This window comes from Oryctolagus cuniculus, chromosome 15 (genome assembly GCF_964237555.1).
Source record: "Oryctolagus cuniculus chromosome 15, mOryCun1.1, whole genome shotgun sequence".
NCBI classification, from domain to species: Eukaryota; Metazoa; Chordata; class Mammalia; order Lagomorpha; family Leporidae; genus Oryctolagus; species Oryctolagus cuniculus.
This window is the reverse complement of record NC_091446.1, coordinates 15679829-15699161: the sequence shown is the minus strand read 5'-3', so window position 1 is coordinate 15699161 and position 19333 is coordinate 15679829. Positions and strand designations below refer to the sequence as shown.

The window sequence follows — 19333 nt, the reverse complement described above, 5'->3', positions numbered from 1 at the left end:
GTAAAATCTCCAGATGTTGACGTGTTGGCAAGTCACTCAACTTTCCCCTTACAAAAGCGTTGCGTGTGCCAAACCCATACATGTCTGTGGGCAGGACTCAGCCAAAAGACCTCCAGTTCGCGGTCTGGGGCTTCCCCAGTGCTTGCCAAGCCTGCCCACAGGAAGAAATAGATTCCCCCAATAAGACCCAGAGCACATCCCCATTCCCAGCTGCTCTTGAAGACCAGAATGTCTGGCAACTTGGCCTATGTCCCTCCACGGGACTTAGAACGCAGCATCCCTCCTTTAGAAAGAGCCACTTCATCCCAGTCCCTAGTCATTTAGGTCACATGCCTGACTCCTGGAGGCATCTGGACGTACGACCCCCAACTCAGTGTGACCCCCAAGTCCCTCACTTCTCTTTCCTGTGATCCTCACTGGGTAATGTGGCCAGGGGTAGCCCCTGCCAAACCGAACTGTGGCACTGCAGCCACAGGAGCTGCATCTCACTGCTTCTCTTCCACCGACTTAAACACCTTTCTCTCAAACCCCTTTAGCCACCAATGCACTCCTCCTCCTTCGAAGCCGAGTCTGCCATTAGCACCTGGAAGAGTCTAACACACTCTGCCCCGCAGTACCATATTGCTTTAATAGTTGTTCTTCATTTAGTATATTTCATAATTGTGTCCTAATTACTTATGTGCCCATGGTGCTTGCTGAAATGTAAGTGTATCCAGGCCCAGAGCTGCATTTTATTAATTTCTGTATCTAGATGGATTATCTCATGTTAGGTTCCTAAATAAGGAGAACCATCTCCCCCATCCATTCACATCATTCATTCACTCACTAGGTCATTGAACATTCAGCGAGAACTTACCGTGGAGCAGACATTGAGTTGTGGACACAAATTGAATCAAACAGCATCCCCGACTTCGAGAAACGTACAGAACCCTCAAGACCAACGTCAAAGGCCCCTTTTCCCTAAAGCCGTTTCTGAATCCTCGATTCCGTAACTGTTCCTTCCTTTGAACCCCCAATACCTGCCCCCCACAACAGCATAAATACTCCCCTTCTACCACCTGTGTTCCCTCTATTTGCATTCTCAACCAGCCCCTCTTCCAACACTCTCCTGAAGGTAGGGCCTTTTGGATCAGATTATTCCCAAAATTCCTGGAAGAAAATAAGCCTTAATACAACTGATGTGACGCAGGCTGCTGCTGGACACTTGCTCTGGCTCCCTGCTATCTTCTAAGTTTCAGGCTGAGACCCTGATACACGGCAGAAGTGTTTTCTGGGTGAGCAGAAACAGGAACATATGTTCTTCCCTTGGTTCCCAGCACAACTGGGATCCAGCCCAGCAGATGGCATTCCCAGTGTCAATCCTAAAACTCTGCCCCTCAATGGCTTCCCAGAAGGGCCCACAGGTGGCATTTGGACAACAGTGCAGTGGACGCCCATCTAGCCCCTGTGTCACTTACAGGACCCTCCCAGGACCTGGGTGCCCACAGCCCCTGCCATTTTTCTGGGGTGTCCTCAGCCCTCTCTCCCACTCCCCATCAGACACCCTAGTGAGGAATAACCCGGCTGCCTTTTTCTCCTATTCATTGTTCTTCTTGATTTTGCTTAAACTACTCCTTTCTCACAATACTTCAAATAGCAAACAAGAGAAAGAAACAAAAGAAAGCATACAGATTACTAGAACACAGAGAATATGGCGATGGTGAATGAAACACTGTGTGCTTTAACATTATATTTTAACTCCTCAAAGGCTAAAGAGCGAGTGGTAAACTTGGAGAGCTCAGATAGCGAATGAACTGCCTTTTCAGAGAGCTCTCTGAAACCCAGAAAACAAGCTCACCCAAGGTTTCGGGAAGTAGGAATGCCACCCAGAGAATGCCACACCTGTGCTGACTCTGAGTCGGTGCCACCTGCCCCAAGCCAAACCCAGCCTCACCCATTCCCTTGAAAAGGAGCCTTGTAACTTCCTCGCACCCTTTGCATACCCGGTCTCATATTCTGACAGCAGCTTCTTGGCCTCTGGAATCTTACAGAAGAACTACTTGGTTACAAAACACAGCCTCATTTTAGAACACGGAGGAGCCAACGGGGGCCAACATAGTGATAGTGGCACAGTAGGATAAAGCTTCTGCCTGGGGCGCTGGCATCCCATATGGGTGCCTATTCCAGTCCCAGCTGCTCCTCTTCTGATCCAGCTCTCTGTTATGGCCTAGGAAAGCAGTGGAAGCTGGTCCAAGTCCTTGGGCCCCTGCACTCACATGGGAGACCCAGAAGAAGCTCCTAGCTCCTGACTTTGGATCGGCCCAGCTCCAGTCATTATGGCTATTTGGGGAATGAACAATTGGATGGAAGACCTCTCTCTCTCTCTCTCTCTCTCTCTCTCTCTCTCCCTGTCTCTGTCTGTGACTCTGCCTCTCAAATAAATAAGATCTTTTAAAAATAAAAAGAGCCAGTGTAAGAATGATGCCCCTTGCCTTTGTCATCTGTTTATCACGAGCAAGAAAAAACTTGCAGGAGGGAATGGAGAAGCTTCTTATATAAAAATTCTAACTTATTCACCTGTAGGGCTGATGATTTTACAGAAATCATGGATTACCTACACAGCGGCAAACTGTGGTCCCCAGACCAGGGCCACTGACATCATCCGGGAATCGTTAGATAAGCCAAATGTGAGTCCCCACCCACACCTGCTGAATCAGACACTCTGGGAGCAGGGCACATAGATCTTCATGCTAACAAGGCCTCCATGAGGTTCCGTGCTGCTGAGGTTTGAGAACCACTGCCCTTGACAGTCATTTCCTTGTATTAAGAAAGTATTAAGAAAGCCGGTATCTTTAGGGTGAAGTCCAAGTATTCAAACCAGTCTGTGGGACTGCAGTGAGACACGGAAACCCACCCCCGGTGCTCCCCAGGGCATGTTGGACCATAATAGCATTAATCAAGTCAGTCTGGGCACAAATACAATGTTTCAGAGAAAAGAGGTCATGCAGAACAAATATTCGCTCTCCCCACTGTTCACAGCATTTGCCCTTGAACACACAGCTCCTGCCAGTTTGGGATAAACATACCTCTCTGCATGAGTCACTCTCAGCCCAACACACAATGAAATAGGAAGCTGGGCTGGTTTCAACTGTGGTGTGTCCGGATCAGGCTCAACCACAATGGGAAGAAATCCTGCACCACTCACTCATCACGAACCTTCTGAAAAGTCCTCTGGCTCTCTAACGCTGGCTCAGGAAAACACTCAGCATTTTGACTTTGGCATATGAGAAGCAAACAATAATAGGATCCTACTTCTTGCCCCACTCGGAGCTGTGAATATCTAGGATGACACACAGGGGCCACCTCCTCAAAGTGAATCAGATGTCAAAATTGTCCTCATGGCAGGGCGAGTCTCCCAGAGTATGCCTTTTCTGCAGGGATCTGGAAAAATCAACTTCTTCTTGTTTAAAGAAGGTGTAGGTGATGCAATACAGGTTGTTCTTTTCTGGCCACTTGACCAGGTTATGGGAAAGGCAAGAGGCAGTGCTACCTCCCAAAGTCTAGGAGTAGCCAACGGCAGAACAGGTCCAACCTCCAGCTAGATGGTCATTGTCTACATATTCTTGACTTTAACCCTGTCATCAAAAATTACTCTCAAAAGCTTTTGATGAATTCTAGCCAATGTTGTCCTCTCAAACTTACTCATATATTTGCCTTAAGTCTAACTGTGGTAATGACATCTTTTTTTTTTCTTTGTAGGTTAACAGTTTTAGAAATCAGTGAGTAGGTGGCACAGGGTATGGGGATTTGTTATGGTTCTTTTAAAATGTAAAATTCTTTCCCTTAGCCTTGGAAATATCAGACAGTCCTTGTAGAGTAAAGATATGCTGAGGAGAGCCATCATTCCAGGGGAGGGTAGCACTTCTATTCCTAAGATACTAAGGGCCTTTCCCTCTCACGTGGAACATGATGACAGAAGTGGAGCTACCCTCTTCCTGAAGATGCAGAGTTCACAACTGTGCTATGTAAATAAGTCGGTAATCAGGGCAACTGATTCTGAAACTTGTGAAGTTGTAGTGTCTCTTTGAATCTCTAACTTCCTTTATACCTTACTTAGGAAATGTTCTTGTCCCTGATGTCCCCTTAAAAAGCTGGGGAGTGGAGTGGGGAGGTGGGTGTTTAGCCTAGTGGATAAGACAATGGTTAAGATGCCCACATCTGGGTCTGGTGCTGTTGCATATTGGGTAAAGCCATGGCCTGAGACATCAGCATCCCTTATGGGCTCCAGTTCCAGGCCCAGCTGCTCTACTTCCAATCCAGCTCCTTGCTAATGTTCCTGGGAAAGCAGTGGAGGATGGCTCCCAGTACCCATGTTGGGGACCTGGATGAAGCTCCTGGCTCCTGGTTACAGCCATTTGAGGAGTGAACCAGCAAATAGAAGATCTCTCTCTCTCTCTCTCTCTGCCTCTCTGTAACTCTGCCTTTCAAGTAAAAAAACAAATGTTAAAAAAAAAAAAAAAAAGATGCCCACATCAGAGTACCTGGGTTTAATTCCTGGTTCCAGCTCTTAACTCCAATTTCCTGCTGATGTAGACCCTGGGAGATGATGGTGGTGGTGGTACACATAATTGTGTTCCTGTCACCTATGCACAAGACTTGGATTAACATCCTCATATTGAGCTTCAGCTCCAATCAAGTCCTGGCCATTATGGGCATCTGGGGAGCAAGCCAGCAGATGGTAGTTCTCTGCTTCTTTCTGTTGGTTGGTCTCCCCCTCCCCACCCTGTCAGTCTCTCAAATAAATAACAATTTTTAAAGGATCTCGGGGAGCTTTTGAAGTTAAGGAAAAGAAGAACTCTATCGAGTCCAGGAGCACACCAGGGCCGGGCATTGAACACCCAGCCTGAATCCAGCACTGTCTATGGTGTGTGAAAGCAGGGACCTGGAAGACGACTCCACAGTCATCCAGCACACGAGGTCTTACTGCACGGCAGTGAAAGACCTGCTGTTCTCCAACTTCCACAAGTGGGTTTTGATTACGTGGGCAATGTGTGCACCTGAGTTGGTGGTGGGTGTTTCGGGATGAGTGGGATCCAAGGGGATGAGCGGACAGCATTAGAGGCAGCAACCCTGCACCACTGGAAATGCTGTTCTACAAGACCCTAGGGAAGCTGACCAACACCTGGGCTTCCGGAGAAAGAGCAGTCTCTGAAGTTGCACAGACGACGGCCGTTTCATTTCTCTGCTGTTAACTTAGGTACACAGAGTCATTCTAGAAGAATGCAAACAGGGATGGGCCTTGGAGGAGATTTGCGGAAGCAGAGCCTGAGTTAGGTCTTTGATAAATGTAGGAAAGGAAGATACAAGTATTTCTCACAAGGGCAGGAAGGGTTAGAAAGGAAAACATTCCTTATACGCTCCCCTGATTCATCAAATTGGAAAAGGAGGGGGCAGGGATTTAAGTATAGAAAGCACAAGTTTGAGCACCAGACAGGTAGAAAATTAAAACTCAGCTCTTCCACATTCTAGCTAAACAATCCCTGGCAAGTTTCTTCACTCCCATGAGCCTCTTTTCTCTCACCAATTAGAGGGAAGAATACTACTGACCTTGCAGAGTGAAAAGATTACAGACAGGGTATGCTAAGCTCTCAACACAGAGCCTGCCATGTAGTGTGTGTTCATTCACTGGCCGACTTAATAACAGCATTAAAAATTAACATAAACCAGGACTGGCTTGAAAGAGTATTTATTTAGATGGGTGTGGGGAGAAGATATTTTAAGGACTTGGGGAGAACTGCATGACAAGCAGGAAGCCTTGAACTTTACCTTGTCATTTATTTGGTTTTTTGAGTTGGGCAATGATATGATGATTCAGTGTCCTAGGAGGATTACTTCGGTGCCAGCCTGCAGGTCACAGCTGAGGTGCAGGACACCACTGTTCTCAGGAGCTGGCAAACAAGATTGCAATGGCTCTCAGATGTGGCAGGAAGGGGCTACTTCCAAACCCTAAAGGACACTGGACACAGCAGTTCATAGGTAGCAGAAGGGTGTGGTGCCAGCTTCCCTGATGAAGCCAACATCTGAAGAACCTCCCATTATTCCTGAAGAAAGCAGGTCCTTTTCTACCATTATCCTCTATATGGTACAGAGTATGCTTATACAAACTGGCCAAGAAACCTCAGATTCCTGCCCAAGAGGTAGGACCTGGACTGCTCACTTCTAATCACTCCCTAGTCCTTTATTTCCAGTACTGGCCAAAGTGTATAAACCTGAACTCACTTCCTCCCTCCCACCCACCCCCTACTCTCTCTCTCTGCTCCTGTTCCCTTTCCCTTTTTTTTTTTTTAAGTGGACAGTGTGAGAGAGAGAGAGAGAGAGAGACAGAGAGCTCTCCCATTTGTCTCTCTCTCTCTCTTTTTTTTTTTAGTGGGCCTGTTCCCTTTCCCAAATCCTTCCCAAGCCTTGGCCACATCTAACACCCTGCAATGGGTTGAACTGCACCTCCCTCTCCCCACAAATCCTTATGTTGAAGTCCTGGCCTCTACTAAGTCAGATCATGGCCTCACTTGGAGATGGGGTCTTTAGAAAGGTAACAGACTTACAATGAGGCCATGAGGGTGAGTGTCCTCATATGCTACAGGGACTATGGAGACAGATGAGCACCCGGGGAGAAGGTCATGTGCACGGGAGGGCAGAGACGGAGTGATGCGTCTACAAGCCAAGGAACATCCGAAACCAGGGCAGAGGCACAGAACAGACTCTCTCTTCCAGCCGTCTACCGGCACCCTGATCTGAGTGCTGGCCTCCCGAGCTGCGCGGCAGTAAGTTTCTGCTCCTCATGCTGCTGAGTTTCTGGTGCTTCGTGACGGCAGCTCCAGCACACTAGAGATCCTTTGATTGCTGTTTACTTCTCAGTCCACACCTCGAAGCCGCTCTCCGGCCCTCAAGCCTCATGTTATGGGTCCACTTTCTTTTCAATCCAATTTATCACAGGTCCAAATACTTTCAATCTTTAAGGGCCCAATTTAAGAGACATCTGCCCCAGACTGCGTTTCCTGATCAGCATACTTGAAAGCTCAGTCTCCCACTTTTGACCTGTCAGAGCACTGTATCTGTGCCTTTGTTTCTTTTTGGCTTCATTTGTTCTTTATGCACTTATTTGGGGGTGGGGGAAGAAAGAGAGATTCCCCATCCATGGGTTCACACCTCAGATGCCTGCAACAGCAAGGGCTGTGCTGGCTAAAGCTAGGAACAAGGAACTCAATCCAAGTCTCTCACGAGCGTGACAAGAACCCAGTTACTTGAACCATCACTGCTGCCTCCTGGGGTCTGCACTGGCAGGAAGCTGGAGTCCGGAGCTGGAGCAGGACTTGAACTCAGATAGTCTGTTCTGGGACACAGGTGTCTTAACCTGCATCTTAACCACGAGGCTAAACACACACCCCTATCTTTGCTGCTTTCCAACATCCACTTCACATTAGCTGTTTGTGAGCCTATTTTACCTCCACAGTAGATGGCAATGAAAGCAAGAGTAGCCACTGTGTTTTTCCAAGTCTGTGCAGCCCATCTGGGCCCCAGGCCTTTCTGTGACCCCGGAAGAGCCTGCAGGACTTGGTGACCCAACAGGAAGTCTCCTGGTCAGAAGGGAAAACCTTCAAGGAAAATAAAGGAAGAACTGCGCTGGGACATCTCTATGCATAAATCCGCTTTGATGAACACAATTTTTCCATTTTCAGCAATGAAATGAGCTGGGAACAAGACCCATGACGAAGGAGGGGGCCACACGAACGCCTCTGCAGGGCTCTCACGCGAACGCCTCTTTGCCAAACTGAGGCGGCCAGGAGGAGAGTGCCAGCTGTGTCGGCTTGCTTTAAGGATTTCCCATCTCTCTCATCCTCTGTGCTCATAGGGCTCCATTTCAATAAACCTAAACCCCAAAGAGCACGGAGCCCAAGGGGTCTCAGAGTCCGACTGTCCTCCACAGCCACTGCTCTTAGCCGGGACGGTTTCCCCCACCCCGGGCCAGGGGCACACAGTGAAGTCCAGAGATATTTCCACCATCTCAAGTGGTGTGAGAGAGGCGAGGAACACTGCGAAGCATCCTTCAGCACCCAGGACAAACTTACGAAGGATTATCTGTCATTATAACCATGGTGCAGAGGTTAAGAAACTTTCCTCTAGAGAAATGAGCTGCCGTGTGTGTGCATATCCCCACACACCCGACGCCAAGTGGACAGTGAACCTCCACCCACAGAGGGATAGAAGGATTTTTCTAGATTATACTCTATTTCTTGCTGGTAAACCCTCTTTCTTTCACATGGTCTCCAAATCATACGCATTTTTTATCATCTAAGTTAGATGACTAGTTATATAACTTAACCTTCAGTATTTGCTTCCTCTTGTATTCTTGAACAAAGAGAAATAATAGGGGCCAGTGGTACAGTATAGTGAGTTAAGTCCCTACTTAGGTTGCTGGCATCCCAGCTGCTCTGCCTCAAATCCAGGTCCCCACTAATGTGCCTGGAAAAGCAGCAGATGTTGATCTGAATGCTTGGGGCCCTGCCACCCACATGGGAGACCCAGATGGAGTTCTGGGCTCCTGACTTCAGCCTGGCCCAGCCCCGGCCATTGAGGCCATATGGGGAATGAACAAGGACATGGAAGATCTCTCTCTCTCTCTCTCGCTGTCTTCCCTTATTTCTCTCCTTACCTTGCCTTACCTTGCCTTGACTTGCTTTCAAATAAATAATTTTTTAAGTAGTAAGTGAATGTTTAATTAAGAAACAAAAAGAAACAATAAATCCCTTTTGTATTTAAGAACCTTGTACTGGAACAGCTCAGCTCCACAATGAGAGCTTTCAAATGAGGAGAGTGGGCTTCTGGAACTTGGGTTGATGAGCCTGTATCCAGGCAGACAGGTATTGACTGATAAACCCACAAAAACCTCTCATGCCTCTGTTACGGGACATAGCAAGGGTAAGGTGCCCTTGCACACATCCGAGAAACAACTAAGATTCCGGGATCAATTAGTGTCTACAACTGGAAGGGAACGGGTGCCTGGCCGGGAGAGGAACAGCTAATGCAGGTCGGAGCGTGTCAGCAAATGTCACTCCACACTAGCAGGGGGGAGACAGGCCAGCCTGCTTTCTCTCCAGGCCCTGTCCATCTGAGAGCGGAGATCTTACCAGTGACTTTTAAGACAATGAGTGCTAAGTGGTGGGGACCATGGGGGAGTCTGCTAGGGAACTGCAAAGCTCCAGGAAGCAGGAATTAAAACATGTGTATTTTGGTGCCAAAAAATTTCTGAAATCCATGCATAGGTCTTCAAACAGTTCATGAAAAAATGGATATTATCCTATAACTCATAAGTTCATATGATATTGCTGATTAAAAATATTTCATTTTAGTGTACACCATGGAAAAGGTAGGCATGGATTTCAAAGCTGTTTTGCACCAAGATAAACTTGGCTTTGAATTCGACTTTCCCACGAACCTTCTGAAGGGCCCTGTGTGGTGACTCTTCCCTCAGACGTCCCCCCACAGGCCTTGTCATGGACACCCTTCTGGTTGTAGGAGGAACAAAGGAGCCAGGCCTTTCTGATACCAAGAAGAGATGGAGAGGCCTGGAAAAGTTCAGAGTCAAGAAGACACAGGCTCTCCTGTCCCAACCTGACAACAGGGCACGCGGCTTTGACCACCGGAGAATCTGCAGTGGGGCAGGCCCAGGCCAGAACTGAAGTTAGAGATGGAGATACAGTCCCTCCCCGAGAGGCTCCCAGTCTAGGGAGAGAGACGGCTGATGTCGACATGCTGTGGCAACTGCAGGCACCAATCCACCAACACGGAGCAAAGGAACCCGGATGATAAGAACTTGGTGCCGTCATCTGCTGTGTGACCTGGAGTACTTTCCTCACTCTTTCTGAGCTCTAAGTTTCCTCACCCCTAGGATGCATGTCTGGATCCTTGTGCCTTTCTCATTTTAGAGGCTAAGAAGAAGTTCCCTTCTTTCCAAGGAAGCTCTTGTGCAGCTGCCAAAACAAACAAAACAAAACAAAACAAAACAAAACCCCCAAAAAAAGTCCCCGCCCCCCTCTGTTGTCGGCTGTTTGGGAGGCAGCAGCATGGACTGACTCAGACCTCAAAATACAAAGGGAACAGCCTTTAATCAGCAGCTAAGGGTTAAGATAATGCTAGCTATGACCTCTCGGTGGCTGCCCCAAGCATTCCAGTTAGAGGGCGGCCACTGACACACAGCAAAGGTGAACTCAGGCAATCGAAGCTTTGCAAGTGTCGGTGACTTAGAAAAGGAGTTGCTATTTGGGGATCACCGATCTCTAATGCATACCACATATGGCACATCTGGGGCTTCCGCGGGTCCCGTGGGAAAAGAATCAAGAAGTGGCTTTTGTAATCCCTTTCCCCTCGAATTTCCCAATCCCATTAGCAACAGGGATCAAGGCCATCTTATTCTAGTTGTGGGGGGAGGGGGAGGCTGCAAAGGAAGAGTCACGTCCACATCCATCTGCGGTTCTTGGGGTTTCTGCCATCACCCTCAAAACAGAGGACACATTATCACAGCACTGTCATTCACGCCAAATCACTCCACTCAAGGCAAGACCGGAGCCACAGCGTGCGATCAGGAAAGGTGCACGGGAAGAGAATGAACAAAGCAGAACCGTGTTTCTCTTTGTCCTGAGGCACAGCCTGGACACTGTTAAGCTGTCATGGTCCTATTCCCCCACCCATCCATGAGCATCACAAAACCAAACTCAGCTTCCAGGGTCCAGGATCATCTTGGGTTCCGTGACTTCAACTCACATTTATTCCCTGCAGTCGCTTTAAGAGAAAGTACATACGGACAAGTCATTGAGAGAGTTCTGGACATCCCGAAGGAGCGGCATCTGTGTCCATGCCCTGGACCAGGGTGGTGGTTTGCATCATAAAATCATTCAGGGAGGGTACCCCTGACATACCAAGGCGGGAAATCAAGTCAGAAAAAATGATCCTAAAATAACCCCATTTTTGCACTGCTCTTATGTGTATGACTGCCGATGGATCTAGTTCCAGTCTAGAAAGGTCGGGAAAGATACACATGAGCCATGAACAACACTGACCTCCAGAAAAGAGAGGGGGATTGAGGCTGACAGTGCAGGGGCAAGGGGCTGTCGCTCCCCCTCCCCATTCTCCTCTCACCACTCATTTTCTAATACCCGATGCGTTTACAAATCACCCAGATCATTAAAAACAAGCATTGTTATGGTCTTTGACATTTCCCAGATAAACGAGGAATCTCCAGTACAATGCAGTTCTGAGAGATTTATCTTAGTTTCTGGGCCACAGCTAGTGCATAAATAAGGCTCACCTGTGTGGGGCTTGCAAACCCCCCCCCACTCCCCCCCCCCCACTTTTCACCCAGCATCATTTAAGGGGTTTGGAGGCGTAGTGGGGATAAGACTGCAGTGACAGGTCATAAAGGCTGAGCACATCCGGAACGTTTACAACAGCCCATCTCCTCCCATCAGCCAGCGCCAGCTGGACCTGGTAGGAAAGACAATTCCATTGCAAATCTTAATCAACTTACTGGGCGGTGAAAGTAAGGGAATGTAGGCTAAGCTAAGATGGGGCGGGAAGGCAGGTCTCACACACAACCGAAAATTTTTAAATGCATTAACAATCAAAGCAGACGCACCCAGCTCCCCACCCCTCGTCCCTCAGAGCTCAGCTGTGCAAACTCCAGAAATACGAGGAGCTCGGGACGCCACCTTGGCTAAATGAAAGGTTCGTAATGACGTCTGGGTGCAGTGGAGCCCCGGGTTTCGCCACACCGAGAACATGTCTGCCGGCTCCCCATTGATCACTGCTCCCGCGAGGTGGCCGAGCCCTGCGGAGCCGTGCCATCCCGGCTTCTGCAGCCCTGAGCCGGGTCGATAGTTATAATTACCTTGCTCCTTCACCATGGCAACCGGATCCTTCGCCGCGGGGACTGGCGGCGGCTGCAGGAACACGCCCAGGAGTAGGGCGCGCCGCGCACCCGGCTGGAGGGGCTGCGAGCACGAGCCCCCGGCATCCGTCTGCCTGGTCAGTCCGAGGCGGATTCTAAAATCCCGCCCCCGCCCGGGGCGGGCCGCTCCCACCCGCGCCGCTCCGGCTTGGCGAGTGGCGGCCGCGCCCTGCGCCGCTCGGGGACTCTCTCACCGTCCGGCTGAAGCCACTCACCACAGCTGCTCCGCAACAAATGCAACATTCCACCGCGCTAATCTCTGGCCAATGACACCACCTAGCATTCCTCCCGCCCAGGCCCCGGGAAAGCGGGCAACGAGAGGCTCTGAGCTCCGGACCCCTCCCAGAAGCTGATAAATGATTGCCAGAGAGGGGGCCAGGCCCAGCCAGGGCTGGTTTCAGTAAAGCGAGTCGATTAGGAGTTTCCTGTGACAACGGCTTCCAATTCTTGTTACAGCTTCTTTAAGGCAAACCGAATGCATAAAATCGGCCTTGGTAAAATGGACAAATAATGCGAGGGGCGACGTCAAGTTCATTGTCTTGTGTACCCTGAGTAATGGCATTTGGTCTGCCCTACAGCCCCCTCTCCGTATTTTACCTGAATGGGGATGGGGTGGTGGTGGGAGGGGCTGGGACAGTGACTGAGAAGATGATCTTTCAGGATACAATTACTTATCCAGGATCAAAGTCAAAAACAAAAATCTGACTTATCCAGTTGGGTAGGAATCAGACTGTGTTCAATAGAGCTTTCCAGACAAGCCCTTTGGACACGTGTGAGGAGGAGGAACCTTTGTCACCGTGGGGCAAACGGTTTGGGCTGGAACCTTCAGCCTGAGACCTTGGTGAGCCTGATCCCACAGCAGCAGCTCCTAAAGGGACCTTGGATTTCTGATCTGCAGGGCACTGGGCTGTCTTCCGGGAGCAGAACACAAGGCCACACCCACCCCATTCCAGCACCTGCCGGCCAGATCCCAACCGGCAGGTCCCCTTCCCACGTCACCATGTGGAAGAAATGCGGTGAGCAAGAGACAAAAAGACAGCCGTCGCGCGGCTGGCGCAGAGTAGCAGATGGCCATGCTCTTTCAGAACCAGAATGCACTGCCAGCGTTAGACGGTATTTACTGCAAATATTGTAACGTGTTGGGGCTGAGGCAGCCAGGGGAACGGAGGAATGAAGTCGCTCGACCTGCCTCCTCCTTGACGTCACGCGGTGACGGCTGGAATGCCCAGAGCTTCGTGGGGCTGGGGAGAACAGGGGACATGCCCAAGTCTTCCCATTCCTCTTGGGCAGTCCCTACTGCTGGTTTTCTGATGTGTAACAGTAGCAGAGCTCAAGCAGCTGTGACATTCCTGCATCTGTGACTCAGGGCTCTAACTATTAATAGCTTGGGTGTCTCAGTCTTTACGTAAGGGCTAAGCCCCCAAGCCCCTGGGTCATCTTTTCTCCGCTGTGCTTCACCCACACTACTCCCCACCCCCCCCACAAGGAGCCCCATGGGGTCATATTCTTCCTAAGTCAGCGGCCATTGGGAGCTTGAGCACTGAAGAGCCTTTACACAGCCTCTCTAACCTCCATTCATAAATACGAGCCAACAATGAGTGCGCAGGACCTGAATTCCCCAGGGAGGGGGTGATGCAATGCACAGAGGAAACAAGCCCTTCACATTGCCTGATTTTCAAGGCTAAAACTGCCCTCCGCTACTTTGCCCACCCCTAATCTCTCCCAGAGCCTTTGAGGAGAAGCTGATGAGCACAGAGGCAGGAATCAGTGTGTGCTGCGAGCCCAGCAGGTGAATTTATTTTATTATATTTTTGCTGCATAAATAGATCAGCACCTCACTTCGGCACACCTCTCCAAGTTCTCATGTTATTCAGCTAAGGGAATAGTGCTCGCTGTCCCTCCACGCCCACTGGACTATGACAATAAACACCATTGGTCTCCAGTCTGAACCCAGTCAATATAAGCCTTCCGGGTTCCATAAATGCTGTTTGTCCAGGATGACAGGTCTTAATTCTGAGATTTAAGTTTCCTAACCAAATGGTCCGACCCTAGCGGGATATCTTCGTGGATTGCGCAGAACCAGAGCTCAGCATGCTGGCAGACTTTGGAGACCCAGCTAGCAGAATAACAGCTGGTGCCTATTCATTTTCAGAGACGCCTTTTCTAAAGGAAAATACTACAGAGTGGTTCAGAGAGGTTTCCCCTCCTCCTGTGTTTTCCATGGAAAGAAATTTCCTGCACCACAGTCTACGCGAATGAGTCACCAGCATTTAGTTGCTAAATAACAGTCAAATGGCCAAAGTCCCCCCCTGCTTGCAGATGAAGGCATCCACTCCGCACTTCTAAGATAACCAGAGGGTATTACGAAAGTTATTTTTGGAATGAGGGAGAGTAAAATCAAGTTGTTTTTGTCTTCTTGCTTTAGGGCAGTTAAGAGCTTGGAATACAGAAGCAAAGAGTAGATTTTTTTACTTTACAGTTAACGCTGCAAGATGTGCAGAGAAATAAATCAAGGGGAAACCATGAAATTTGCAGTTTATGAAAAAGAAGATTTTTATTCTTATTTCTAGAAATGATTTCCAAGTGATTTATCTGAATCTCATTCCAGACTTCCTAATTCAGACCTCAATCATGGTTCTATCTGTTGCCCCCCGCCCCCCACAATGACTCATTGCTGCCTTTTCATTCACTCACAAGTGACCGAAGGACAGAAACCATTTTGTGGGAGAGCCACACTTGGCAAAAACTCAAGTGCATGTCATTTCAGCAGAAATGCCAACTGAGAAGGAAATGTTAGGACTGGAAATCAAGCAACCTGGGAGAGTCCACTTCCTCATTGCTGAACTAACTACAGGTCACCCAAGACAAGTGCACCTGTAGCCCAGGAATTTCAGAGCCCCTTCCCAGCTCCAGGTGTCCAGGCACCGCCCCTCAATACTTCTGGAGTTGTGGGCAAACGAGCACTCAAAATCCTCTGGAAAAATGCAGCTGAAAGAAACCTCGAGAATGAGTTCCTTGTTGATTTTCTATTTAATGTTTATATCCATCAAATTCGCTTCAGACATTTATGGAACATCTGTTGTGTGCTAGGGACCGGCAAGAGAGACCTCTTTCAAAAGGGGCTTGCATGTTGCAGCAGACATGCCTGCACCTGGATCTTCTCCAGGAAGTTAGGCTGATGTTCAGACAGAGGCGGCACAGGGTGCAGGCAGTGCTGGGCTCAACCTGGAGTCAGGAGAGATTCAGGGGGAAGGAGGTGAGTGAGCGTTGGCCGAACAAAGCAAGAGGAAAATGTCACTGCAAGAGGTGATGAGGTGGGAAAGTAGCAAGGAGTTCACTGGACGTGGGCAGCACCGGAGAGACTCAAGATTAGGCTGATGATAGGGATTCTCGAGGGAGCAGCTTCCTCGGGGACCAAGGACTGCTGGCACAACAGACAGGCTTGCGAGACAGAGGGGTGGACTCAGCGGCTTACCAACCACTGTATACCCTGCCGTCACACCTACGAAACGACCCTGAACCAACAGTCAGCCTGCCCGTCACACCTGCGAAACGACCCTGAACCAACAGTCAGCCTGCCGTTTGTTCGGTGGGCACTTGTCAGGAACAGCGATTCCACAGTTTTCTACATTCCAAGGCAAATTCCTGAGTACCTGAGCCCTCTGGACCCAACTTTCACATCCTCCATGGACAATTCTTTGAATTTTTTCCACATGACTCTCAGAATCGATGCCCAGCCAAGTTGACAGCAGAGTGATTTTACAGTTGCATCCAGAACGTTCCCTGTGGCCTTTCTCAGAAGCCAATTCTGAGTGCAGACCCAAGCAGTAAGCTGCAGTTCTAGAAAATGACAAGGATTACCAGTGTAGATCTGAGGTCACGATAAACAGCCACTAAGGTTATAAATGACAGAGGAAACATCAAATCAGTCATTTTTTTAAATTTGACAGGTAGAGTTATAGACACAGAGAGAGAGAGACAGAGAAAAAGGTCTTCCTTCTGTTGGTTCACCCCCCAAATGGCCTCTACAGCTGGCACTGTGCCAATCCAAAGCCAGGAGCCAGGTGCTTCCTCCTGGTCTCCCATGGGGTGCAGGGCCCAAGGACCTGGGCCATCCTCCACGGCACTCCCTGGCCACAGCAGAGAGCTGGCCTGGAAGAGGAGCAACTGGGGCTAGAACCCGGTGCCCATATGGGATGCTGGCGCTGCAGGCAGAGGATTAACCAAGTGAGCCATGGCGCAGACTCAAATCAGTCATTTTTTTACAAGTGTAACAGGGCCTCTCACTGGACTCAGAGGATCTGTTGAAAGTAAAGAAAATTTCACAGATTTCAGCCTAATTTCAGGTACATGAGAAGTTCACAAGTACAGAAACAACCGAATTAATTGGGAAAAGGCCATTTTGTTTTTTCAATTAGTTTGCCACCAACTTTCTCTTTTTTCTTGGTATTTTCAGGGTAGAAGTCCATTTCTTAGGATATAAAATCAGTTACTTTCTGTCAGGTGGAATTTTGGTGCCTTCCCTGGCAATGCTTTCTTCTGTCTGCTGCTCTGAGCTGACCATTTTGCCAGGAAGGATTTACATGGATATTTTTGCAAAAGAGTGTGGGCTCTCCAAGGAACGAGGTCACATGTTACTGTTTTCTGTATTCCTAGTGACAGGAACAAAGTAGGAAGGCAACGCTTGATGAATACTAAAGTAGGGATAAACATCAGTAGCATACCTTAGAGTAAAAGCATAACGCTAAATTTGTATTCATTTTTATAATTAAATAGTCTGATCTTAGACTCTAACTCAAATAAATTAAAAGCCAGTTCATTCTCTTAGATAAAAATTAAGCTTTCAAGTATTTGCCAAGCCGCAAACCAGTAATTACCTTGCAGAGAAAGCACGCTGGGAAGGAACTTAATCAGGGAGGTCATTTTACAAAATTCTCAGATAACCAACCTGCATTACCATTTTCATGATCATGTGCAGGGCATCTACGCTATGGCAGCCACCCGTCCAGGCTCGGTACAGTTATCATCTCATTCGGAGCTCAGAGCACCTGGCGGGGTATAGGTCCTCACACTTTCCGGGTAAGGAAAAGGCCAGGTTTGTCTGAGTCCGAAGACACAAGCTCTCCCTTTAGGGTCCCAAGCCTTCCCTTCTGCAGAGGTTGTTAAAGAGCTGCTCCTTCCAGTCTCTAGACAATACACGCACACACACGCTCATGTGCACACACCCCTACACACACACACACACACACACACACACACACGGTTGTTTGAGGCAGGACACACTGGATGCACACAGACTCCTCCGGAAATGGGTTTGCCTTTTGCTGCCCTCTCGTGACACCTTACCCTTTGTTAGCTCTTGGACGTCATCTGATAGGAGAGGTGAACCCCATCCTGACCTCATCCTGTTGGTCGCATCCTTGGCTGGACAGAGGAACGTGATGCACCTGCGACCTCCCTGCCACATCTTTTAAAACGCGATTCGATCACCCACAATGAGCATTCTCCACAATGGCATTTCTGGGCTTTATGTAGACAGACAGTTAAGGTATTTGGGGGAGGTTACAGAATGTTTGACAGTTTTTCAAAGCCTATGTTCCCCTCTCCCTGGTCCCTCTTAGGTGTCCTTACAACCCTCTTAACTGTGCCACTCTAACTCCCAGAGTAACCTTTCCCCTATTCTCCTGGAACATCTCAGTGCTCCTCTGAGGAACAAGCCAGATAAAACTCGCCACGAACACAGTCTGCACTGCATTCGCCACCACAGGGTCATGGCTCAGCAAGCTCTTGTGCATGGAGGGAAGGCCCAGGGCCACCAACACTTGGCCTTGTGGAAATCTATAACTTGCATGGATAAACACTCACCAGGATGAGAAACAAAGTCCCAAAACAGCCTTGTTCAAGGTTACACGATTACTTAGAAAGGAGCCAAACCCCCTCACGTTTGACCTCCCATGCAGCACCTCTTCTATTATACCATGGCAGCCACCCAGGCCTGCTGATCACACATACAGACTGGGTTTGGATTCCAGCTCCCCCATGTGCTGAGTGGCCTGGGCACACAGCTTTCTCTGGGTTCCAAGGAACTCGTCTGCGAACGGGTATAACATACCCCGCCAGTGAGGCGGTGGGGAGGACAGACAGGGCTGGCTCCAGGGTCCGGTACTGAGAAGAACGCCCCACTTGGGTCAATTTGTTGCTGCTGCCATATTGAAATGTGTGGTAATCTAGTCATTAGATTACTGCTGGGTAAGCCAGGTCTCAGGGGACCAAGGGGCATGCGTGTGTGCAGACAAGGGCAGCGCGTGTGTCTGCTGTTCCAGATGCTCCAACTCTCACAGAGCCTTTGCAGGGCCCCAGCCACCCAGAATTCCTGTGGACCACGATGCACGGCAGTGTCGAGGCACTCAAAGTGAGGACAGTGTGTTGCATGGATGACTCAGTCACCGGGGGCACTCGGAGGTCATTTCCCGTTCCACCCGGAAGGCTTGCTTCCAACGCAGAAAGAAGGCAGTGGAGTTCTTGGAAACACAGCCATGGAATCTCCCCATTCCTTTCCCACGGGTGCTGCTCCCCTGTGCTCACCACCACTTACTCTGGGCCACAGAGAGGAAGGAAGACAGGACAAGCACCGCCCCTTCCTCCCTTCTGATTCATTAGGAAGCCAAAGACACAGCAACGGCAGAGAGAACACGGATCCAGATGTGGACTAAAACCACAGCTGTGCTCGTTCCGTGCAGCACTGCCACTCTTCAGGGGAAACAATGCAACATACGTGTCTATGGTCTAAGAAGTACAGGTTGTGTAATTTCGGTGATTTCATATATGGTGTAAAGGCTCTTACATTCACGTTTCAAACTGACATTGTGCAATAGAAACATAAAAAGTAAAATTCAGATTAATAATTCAAATTACAACTATGTTCTAATTTTACATTAGGAGCACATTATATAGCAACAAAAACCACTATAACAAGTTGAAAGAGTCCATGAGATAGAGAAAGCTTTCTATTTTAGCACCTTTCATGGCACCCTGCCCCTGTCTGCATTTAGATCAGTGAGCCACTCTCCCCACCCCCACCCCCATTTTCTTTTTGAACTGGACCCTGCAAATTATGTACCCAGCCTTGAGGATGAAAGATACCCTCTGGGGCTGGCACTGTAGCATAGTGGGTAAAGCTGCTGCCTGCAGTGCTAGCATCCCACATGGGCACCAGTTTGAGTCCTGGCCACTCCACTTCTGGTCCAGCTCCCTGACAATGAGCCTGGGAAAGCAGCGGAAGATGGCCTAGATGCCTGGGTCCCTGCACCCACATGGGAGACCCCAGTGAAGCTCCTGGGTCCTTGGTCCTGG

At 49.1% G+C, this 19333-nt stretch overlaps 1 protein-coding gene across 38 annotated transcripts in view; it reads right to left on the bottom strand.

The window, feature by feature from the left end:
• ABLIM1 (actin binding LIM protein 1) overlaps window positions 1-19333 on the bottom strand; it is a 326874-nt gene that overhangs the window by 176234 nt on the left and 131307 nt on the right. For 10 of the 38 annotated variants that reach the window (XR_011382223.1, XR_011382227.1, XR_011382234.1 and 7 more), the window contains exon 1: window positions 11921-12675. The exons of the other annotated variants lie outside the window; for them this stretch is intronic. The gene's annotated coding sequence lies outside the window, so the exon portion shown is untranslated. Of the gene's footprint in view, window positions 1-11920; window positions 12676-19333 lie in introns of those variants that run through there. 38 annotated transcript variants of the gene reach the window in all.